The sequence below is a fragment of the Erithacus rubecula genome (assembly GCF_903797595.1).
Source record: "Erithacus rubecula genome assembly, chromosome: 10".
Classification (NCBI taxonomy): Eukaryota; Metazoa; Chordata; class Aves; order Passeriformes; family Muscicapidae; genus Erithacus; species Erithacus rubecula.
Genome location: NC_136662.1, coordinates 12359946 through 12369186, shown reverse-complemented (window position 1 = coordinate 12369186; position 9241 = coordinate 12359946).

The following is a 9241-nucleotide window of genomic DNA, read 5'->3' as shown; positions in this document are numbered from 1 at the left end:
TTTTAAAGATCACATAAGCTCACAGAATCTGCATTTTTAAGGTTCTCTTTCACAATCAGGACAGAGACTCAATTTGTAAATTAATATGTTTATTTAATCAACCACTCACCATCACCAAATTTGATTATTCAATTAGAAATATATTTGAAATGTTTGGCCTACTTTTCCTGCTCTTATAAATCTTTACAAAACTGGTTTGCTTTAATATCAACACCATCGTACTAATTGTTTGCATCATTGTACATCATTGTTTGAGAGAACGACCATACAACTCCAATTAATTTTTATGCTAAGTCCCATTGTGATTCTGCAGAGCTGAAAGAACCCACAAATCAGATTTTGCAAGGGTGTAGCATGACACTGTGTCAAACATTTCTTGTTCAAAAATGCTCGACAATACAGATAAATATTTTTGAAAGAACTGTACAAGCCAATGAGAAAATATTTTCTATAGCAAGCCTTCATTGTTCCCTTTTAAAATGGATACTAGAGAGAGCTCTGATGTGTCAGTAAGAATCACAAAGATGAGGGTTATGGGCAGAATGCAGATATGAAAGGGGATAGATACACTATTTGCATATTGTTACCATATGTATTGTGTTACATATATAATCATTGTGTATATTAATAGAAAATAAAAGAGTAAGACCTGATTGAAGAGAACCAATTTCACAGAACAAACTAGAACACTCTACTTGGATGTAGAAATACTCTGACAAGGCCAAAACAAAACAGCAAAATTAAGAAATGAGTCCCAGTAATTATTTTAGATCCTAAATAAGACACATGAATAATTTAACACTTTATTTCTTTTTTTGTTTGTTTGTTTGGTTTTTTGTTTGTTTGTTTGTTTTTGTTATGTTTCTTGAGAATTGTTGAGGTTTCAAAATGCAGTCCTCTGGCAGAGAGGACATCTGCAAGCATGCACTGGAGGGCAGCAGATCCCAATGTCTAATGTGTCATGAGGCAATTCAAAAAGGGGAAAAATAAACTTAAACCTACCACTGGCCTTTTGTTCCATTGGTGCATGCATTTTTCAGAGACCTGTGTACAAAGCAGATGTCATGAGGTAACCCATGAACTGTGATATTTCCCAGGCTTCATCCTGTCTACTCTAGGCCCATGATACAGATAGCTGAAGGGATGTTGGTAAGATTCTCCTGATTCATCCTCAGATGATGAAACAAACACTGTTTGAGTTCTTACCCTAAGTGATGACCAGTGTTTACCAGATCAGCAGAGATAGTGAAGAATACAGGAGGTTTTGAATCTTGTCTGCTCCAGCTGGCATTGACATTTCCATCTTGCAAGATTGTGACTCTTGGTGAAACAATCTTTTGAGCTTGTGAGTTAATAGGATCCACTGCAGTTTAACTAACATGGCAAAGAACAGACATCTGTTCTTTTAGTTACAATTCTGTAGCGTCAGTTTCAGTTTGAATTTCAACTGAAGTAGTATGAAAAACATTTAAGAGGTCCAACTTCTGCAACAATCAAAGTCTACTGTAGTCATAGACGACTATGAAAATTGTAGTTGTTATCTATGTATCTATATGCAGTAGTAATTTTTCAAATTCTTCTCCCCAAAATGACTTTTTTTATTCTAATGTAATCGTATTTTGTTCTTTAAGCAGGAAATCCTCACTCTGCATATCAGTCAGATGGTCTTGAAGGAGACCTGTCTCAGTGTTAGAGAAACTGAGTAAGCAGTCCAGCTTTCCTACACTTTGAGCAGTGTGAAGGCCCAAAACTTCTGTTTCAAAGATCACTAGCTTAAAAGAGTTTTAGCAGTTCTGGCACCGCAGGGAAAACAGGAACACTGAGCCTAATGATTAAATCCATTGTCTGATGAATGCAGAATCCAACAGTTTCCATAAAATTAAATCAGTCCTGAAACTGAGGGCTCAACTAAAGTAATAAATTCAGGTTTGGTGAGGCATTTGCTTTTTTAGATTTATCTTTCATACATAAAATAATATTTCTTTCTATATTTTAAAGGTAACTTTGCCATCACCCAAATTTAACTTTTCTGACTTTTTTTAAGCACCCAATATATCTTGTACTGAGGTTCAGTGTAGAAGCATCTCACTCATTTTGAAAGTGCTTAAGCTTAACACATTCTCATTCATTAGAAGTCAGAATTAGTGCATTTTTAGTCTAATTTCTTTTCATATAATCCAGCTCAGTCCTTTCTTTTTCTTTTTCTTTTTTTTTTTTTTTAATAGGAAAGGAGGTCAGGAATTTCTACACTTCAAAACTCATTAGTGAGGCGGTTCAATTGAAGAGGACAAAATTATTTGGCAGAATTTGGGTGCCCAAGCATGCTACTAACAATCCATAAAAAATCAGCTGACTTCAGCTGTATTTTGTCCATCAGAGTTTTCTACCCTAGCTGCAGTAGATAAGACTCTAATAAACCTGTATCTTGGTCAAATCAGAGATGAAAAATATAAAATTTAAATCAGCTTTCCTTGGCATACAACCAATACTTTCCAAAGTGCTATTACACAAGTCATAAAAATAAAACCTTATATGTGGCAGTTCCAAAAGGGAGATTTGTATTGTAATTTCATTTTTATATGAATTTAAGACCCTAAAGACTTTTTTCATCAACAAGAAAAAACATTTCATTGCCAATGCAACATACAAGTCTTTGTCACAGGCTTGTTTACTAACAAGAAATGGACAAAAGCCTATTTTTCTCATTACAAAATCAACTGGACAACAGATGAGAAACTCTTTTTGCTCTCAATTCCTCTTCCTAGTACCTTCCTCTATTCCTTTGCTCCCTCAGAATTACACAGCTGTGCTTTTCAAGCAAAAGCACAGAAAGGCATGCTGGTGTTTGCAGCAGCTCAGTGTCCTGTCCTCATGCCTGTGCAGGACACCCACACACCTCTCAGCCATGGATAATTTGGAATCTCTCGAGTGGGAGGGACCATCCTCATCCCCAGCCCATGGCCCTGCTGCCACTTCACAATCTGCAATGTTGTGGCTGCAAGCCCTGCTCAACAAAGTGTGAATCTTGTCTTTTGCAAAATCTTATTTGAGGTGATGAGGAATGAGTGTGCCATCTTGAAAAGAATGCATGATAATACACATGAAGAAGTAAAGCCCAAATATCTGGCAAGGCCAGCTTTATTCCTAAAGGCTGAGTCCTGTCAGCATCTGGATTGGAGAAAAGGATGTGACTCTCTGCTCCCACACTATGTGACTAACACTGGATTGTGTAAGGGAAGTCTAGGAAGATGAAAATACTTTGTTGAGAATTTCCCATATTACTCAGAGTACAGAGTATTAAACAAATGCACAGGATTTTTCAGTCATTTGAGGTGAGCTGTATGACTCATGTCTGACTACATTGTTTTGTGATTAAACATTACAAATATATGCCAAGGAACTCCCCACAACAGGTTGTGCAGTAAACGTGTATTTTGATTCTCATTAAAGAATAATGAGTTTTTCTTTTCTTTCCTGGTAGGCTGCACTGTTATAATTTGCTTATCAGATAATAGTTACTGTATAAGCCTGGCACTGTTTTAAGAAAGACATCATGGCAAATTAATGTGATCCTGAAATTCAGATTATACTTGCTTTATTGCCTCTAAAGATCTAATCTTAGAAGGTGCTGAGAGGACTCCAATTTTAAATAACCTCATGCATTTTTAATGAAAGTATGAGAAAGAAAATTGAATGTAACTGCAGAGTGAAGCAGGTGTTGGAAAGCTCTAGCATTTCTTAGCAGTATCCACATACAGTTAATTTATTTGGTTATTTTTCATATGGCCAATGCTGATATTATGTCTATGTACCTTTGACTTCTTTATAAAATTAAATATTTTTATGTTGTGAGGGTTTGTGGACAAAATTAGCTTTCCCTCCCCCCCCCCCCCCCCGCAGAATCATGCCATTAATAATAACAGAAGAGAGTATGACAATGGAAGCATTTTCTGGCAGACTCCAGAAGTACCTTTCTTGTATTTAAATTGAGGTGAAGACACTTTGGTATAACAAACCTCCTTGTATTATTTTCCCCATGCTTTCTAGCAAACATAAAGCATGTTTCTGTTGAGATGTAGCAGAGATATTTTTTTCTTATGGGTTTCTCAAATTAGCAGAAAGTGATTCTGTGACATTTTTTCTGGCAGGGGCTTCAAACAGTAAAGAACTGATGCGTACACTCTCTGGAGGGATATTGGGAATACTTTTTTCAGATAAGTCACTGACCAACATCAAAATACACATTCATAAAGAAGATGAAGGGAATGAGGGTAAGATCCAGACTGAATGTTTGCTGAAAGACAAATAATTTGCCTTTGGTCTTTTGGTCTAAGAGCGTCCCTGAGGATCTGAGACTGCAAGGTGAGGAGCAGATATCTGCTTTCTGTAAGGGCAAGTCAAATGGGAAAGAGCCTCTACTGATTGACCCCAAATCGAGTGTTTCAAAATGATGCAAAGGGGAACATTGTAACCAAAAGTGTTTAACTGATCCACTTAGTCTGGGTAACCCCAAAGTGGGGAGCAACATCACACATAAACCAGGTGGCAGATCTGAGGCAGCAGCAATTTAAGATGAAAAATTAGCTGAGGAGTAAAATCAGCAACAAGAGAAAACTTGAAAGGAATGACCATCTTGGGCTGTCCCAGTTGAAATCAGGGCTTCATGCCTGAGGCCTAACAAGTAACGGAACAGTGATGACATAACACAGTCAGAAGTTTCCTACTGATTTCTAGCAAGTTCTGATTTCTAGCAAACATAAAGTTGTCCCCAGTCAAGTACTAAATTAATGAAATTCAAGACTTCGCAGGAGTGCTGAGCAACAGAAGGCATTAATGAAATATTTACAAGGTGTAAATTTCTCACCCCTGTGAAAGGTGAATGAAATGTGAAAATAAGATAGCATAAGTGAAAGTGGCCTAGGACAGTTGGGAGAAACCAGGATGTGCATAAGAATACACTGAAGTGTATTTCTGCAGAAAATTATGTGATGTAGTGTTTCAAGTGCTAGATTCTTAATTGCCTTTTTTATGACTTGTACTTGCAATACTAGAATTGTGCAGTGGAGTCAAAGCATTTGTGAGCAATAGTGAATGGTATTTGAATCCCAAAGCACTAATTTTCTTTCGGTTATTATTTGGTAGTAGCATTCTAGCAGACAGACAGCAATTGTTAGTAATGCAGTATTAAGTGTCAAAAGTGAGTTGCTAATGCCTGTAGGGCTACTAGAGCCAACAAACATTTATTTTGTGTTGAAAGGTTTTGGAAGACAAATACTCATTTTATGCTGTCTACTTGGAGTCCACATTAGAATTTCCTTGGAAAGTCTCAGACAGAGACTTTACAATTAATTGACAAGATGCAAGGATCAAGGAGGCAAGAATGAAATTCTTGAAGTGATACAATCTTCAGCATTAAAAACCAAGGCAATGATGGAAAACAACTTGCCGAGAAAAGCATTGCTTACGCCACCTTAAGCAGTTGAGTTTGCTTTTCATTTTCTTTCACTTTTGCTGTTACTCAGAATACATCCTTAATCCTGACATTTGGTTTCTTTATTTAAGCCCTTTATTTCTTCTCCAAACCCTTTGAGAACTTTTCTTTTTTCATGTGAAATACTTCTCATACATTTTCCAACTAGACCTTCTGTGTGCTAAGCATAGGCTTTGTTTTGAACACATATCAAGAACCACTTAGCTGTTTACAGTTTTTCAATGGTGGCTTACTCCAATTAATCTCATTATGGCTTTCAGCACTCTTACCTGTTCTACCTTTCAACACTGAGTAGCACCTTAACCCAATCTTTTGACTTTTCTTCTGTGGAACAGAAAAAGTCTCTGTCTCTCTGTCTGCCTTTTCAAAGTAAATTGCACTGACGGGAGAATTTTGATTTAGAATTATATCTGTATTTGCTATTCTCTTCTATGTTCAGTTTATTCAGCTCTTCCTGTGTTTTGAACTCCACCAAAAGCCTTCATTCAGCAGAGTATGTGAACAGAGTCTTTGTTCAGCAAAATGCTTAATTATTTCAGTGTGTTCTTACACGTGAGTTAGAAGCACGTGTAGAACTGCACTGGGACCAGTTCCTGTCTATGTGAAGGGCAAGAATTAAGCACAGTCTTGCTCGTGTCTCTGCAGTTCTCTCTCCTCTTCCTCCTAACACTCACCCTCAGCTAAGGACAGTATTCTAACCACTGAACGATTTGAAGGCAAGACAGCTGTGTCTGAATATAGTAGCTTCCACCAGCCCTCTGTAAAATGTCATACTCTGGTTATTTCTAGCAGTTTGGAACAGATGGCCAGGTAGGAAGTGTGGCACTCAATTAAAATTCACTGTAGCACCATTTTAGTCTTCATAGAGTCACAAGAGGTGCTGGCAATTCTCAACTGTTCTTTTATTTTTCTGCAGAGGCCCATGTATTTACACTATATAAAGAAAAATGCCTTATGGTTTGAGTAAAAGGCGTTTTTAAATATCGTTCTAATTTCATCTGGCATAAAGCTGTCAGGGTTTTGGAGGAAATATGAAATGTCAGACCCTGAGACTCCCAATTTTCACATTTTCTATGGCTTTGAGATACTACTGTCTCGAGCAAAAAGTGTATTGATATTTCTGTCCAGTTGATACTGGACGAAATTTTTATGATTATCCTATTCATGGATGAATTATTTTGAGCTTTGCAGGGGTCCGGTCGGAGCGAGAGGCAGAGGGCGGGTCCGTGCAGGCAGAGCTGTGGCTGCCCTGGGATCCGGCAGAGGGAAGTGTTGCTCTAAAATACCCGCCCCTGCAGGACAGCTTTGTCGGTCACTGCCATCCACGTTATTGCACCAGGAATCGATGTTCTGGAGTGTATGGAACATGTGATCTATAAATTGTCAGTAGAAGACATAGAAGCTTTACCAAATGCCAGAAAGAGCAAATGAGATAATAATCAGGATGTACCAGGGAATGAAATTAAATTATATTAATAACTATGAAGCTTACATGTTTTGTTTTTTTTTTTTATTCTCTTAAGGAGAATAAATAGTAATATGGAGTTTTAGGAGTTAGAGTTTTGATTTGCTCGTTCATGCTTCACCTAAATACACAGGTGTAGCGTTCATATCAAAAGACAGGATCTTGAGAATCAGATAGAAATGCATTGGTGATCACAAGGCAAGTTGTTATAGGGTGTGTTACAGAACTGGCTCAGCTTTAGATACTGCTGCCAGCATGATCACTGACCAAGATACTTCTGCTCCTGCAACTCCAAGCACTGCTGGAGGGTTAAAAGGCAAAAATATCATCATCTCTGTAATATTAATAAATATTAAAAAGAATTTTCAATAGAAAATATTTCAAAGTGAAATGTTGATGTATTGCCCTTTTAAATATACAGCACTTTACTATGGAGCTTTCCCTTTCTTACTATGTGAAATTTCCCAAAATTGTACAAGTGAAGGGATTGAAGCAGATGCTCTGGATACCCAATAGTCATTGAGCATAACACTTGAAATCATGATTTTTCATATGTATATATTCAAAGTTGTGTTTGTTAAAAAGGATTAGGGGATGGCATTACGTGTAAAAGGAAGCTGAACTTTCATTGTATTGTCAAGCTGTTGTTTTTCAGTATCTTATAAATGGCTGGCACAAACAAATAGGATGGGTGTTGGAGCTTGAAGAGCATTTTTCAGATAATGTTGATTGAAAAAGACTGGAAAAAATAATCTTGATAAATATTTGTCACTAAGCTAACCTTAAAGATGAACTAGATCTGCTGGGGTATATAGTGAGTAGCTGCAATGCTAAAACAGTGTTGTTTTTGAGTAAGGTGTTAACAAAATATTTCCTTTGCTCAGAGATTGGTGTGGTTTGACTGATGGGTTGAGTCCTCCCCTTGTGCTTCCCCAGAGGCTCCTCAGTATCACAGTAAAGAACTAAACATAGATAATTGTGCTGCAATCTTATGTTCAACCAATTATGAACATTATGAACATTAATTTCCATGTTCTGACTTAATCCAATACTTTGATTCTTAGCACAAATAGCTCTTGGTTTTATAATTTAGTCAAACATTATTTTGTCTTCCTAGCATATTGCTGACAAAAAGAAAACATGGCAGATTCTGGAGACAGACTTTTCCTTTTTGAGTTAGTAGAAAGCAAGACTATAAAATGAGATGTGGTTTTATTTATTTTGCTTATGGACAGAGGAAATAGTCCCAGTAAAATAAATTAATTAAATGATTCCTCAGGGAAACCCTAATAGAGCAGAAAATTTGTCTCGATGATACAGTCAGCTAAGGAGGCAGCAGGTCATGAGACAAGAGGGAATTGGTCTCCTGGGAAGAGGCTGGCCTGCTCTCTGCTGTTTACCAAACCTCACCAAGGACTCTTGGAGTGGTAATTGCAGACAATGCCATGTTGACATCTTTGTGGTGGCAGTAGCTGTTTCTCTGAGGTTAGATTACTATCAAGGTTCATCACCTTAAGTAGAAACTATCAGCCTAAAGCAAATGTGTTCCCTGCTAAGCTACTGCTGTGACTGCAAACTAAAGAAACAAATGGTCTATTTCTTTTTTTCAACACACCTGTTCATTGGTATTTCTACATGCTTGGATTAAAAAGTGAGGTTCTCTTTTGTTTAAATTAGTTTCACTTTTGGCTCCAGTGCAATGCTTGTGCTTCCTCAAAAGTATGATATATCTTAATGTCTCTTTTAAATTGAAACTAACGCTACTAATTAAATGTGCACTGACTACACATTTGAAAACTATGAATACAATTTGAAAATTGTTAAACTTTTGCAAAATTTAGTATCTTTGTTATTTCAAATGAAGATGGTTCTGGACAGCTGTCGAGAAAAGGATTTTTGTGTTACACGGAGGAAAAGCAATATTATGAAAATAGTTCCTTTTCCCACGATTGATGACTGGACAGAGAATAAACATTACCATTGCAGAGCCAGTGTAAGGAGTGTAATTATACTGTAAATAGAGCTTAGACTAGATCTTTGCAATGGCGTTACTAATAATGAAAATATGTCAGGACAATTACTTGAATAGAGTGAGCTGTTTGCACGACTCAGAGGAGGGAGACAGAGCCCATTTGTCCCAGTTTTTTGTAGAAATCTAGGTAGGAATCAAAATTTTCCTTCAGGCTTTCGTGCCTTTGCCCAGCAGAAGTGGCCTCTTCAGACATCTGGAGAAGGGAGCTGCACTGCCCACTGGAGAAAGAGGAGGTGAAAATATATAAGAAATA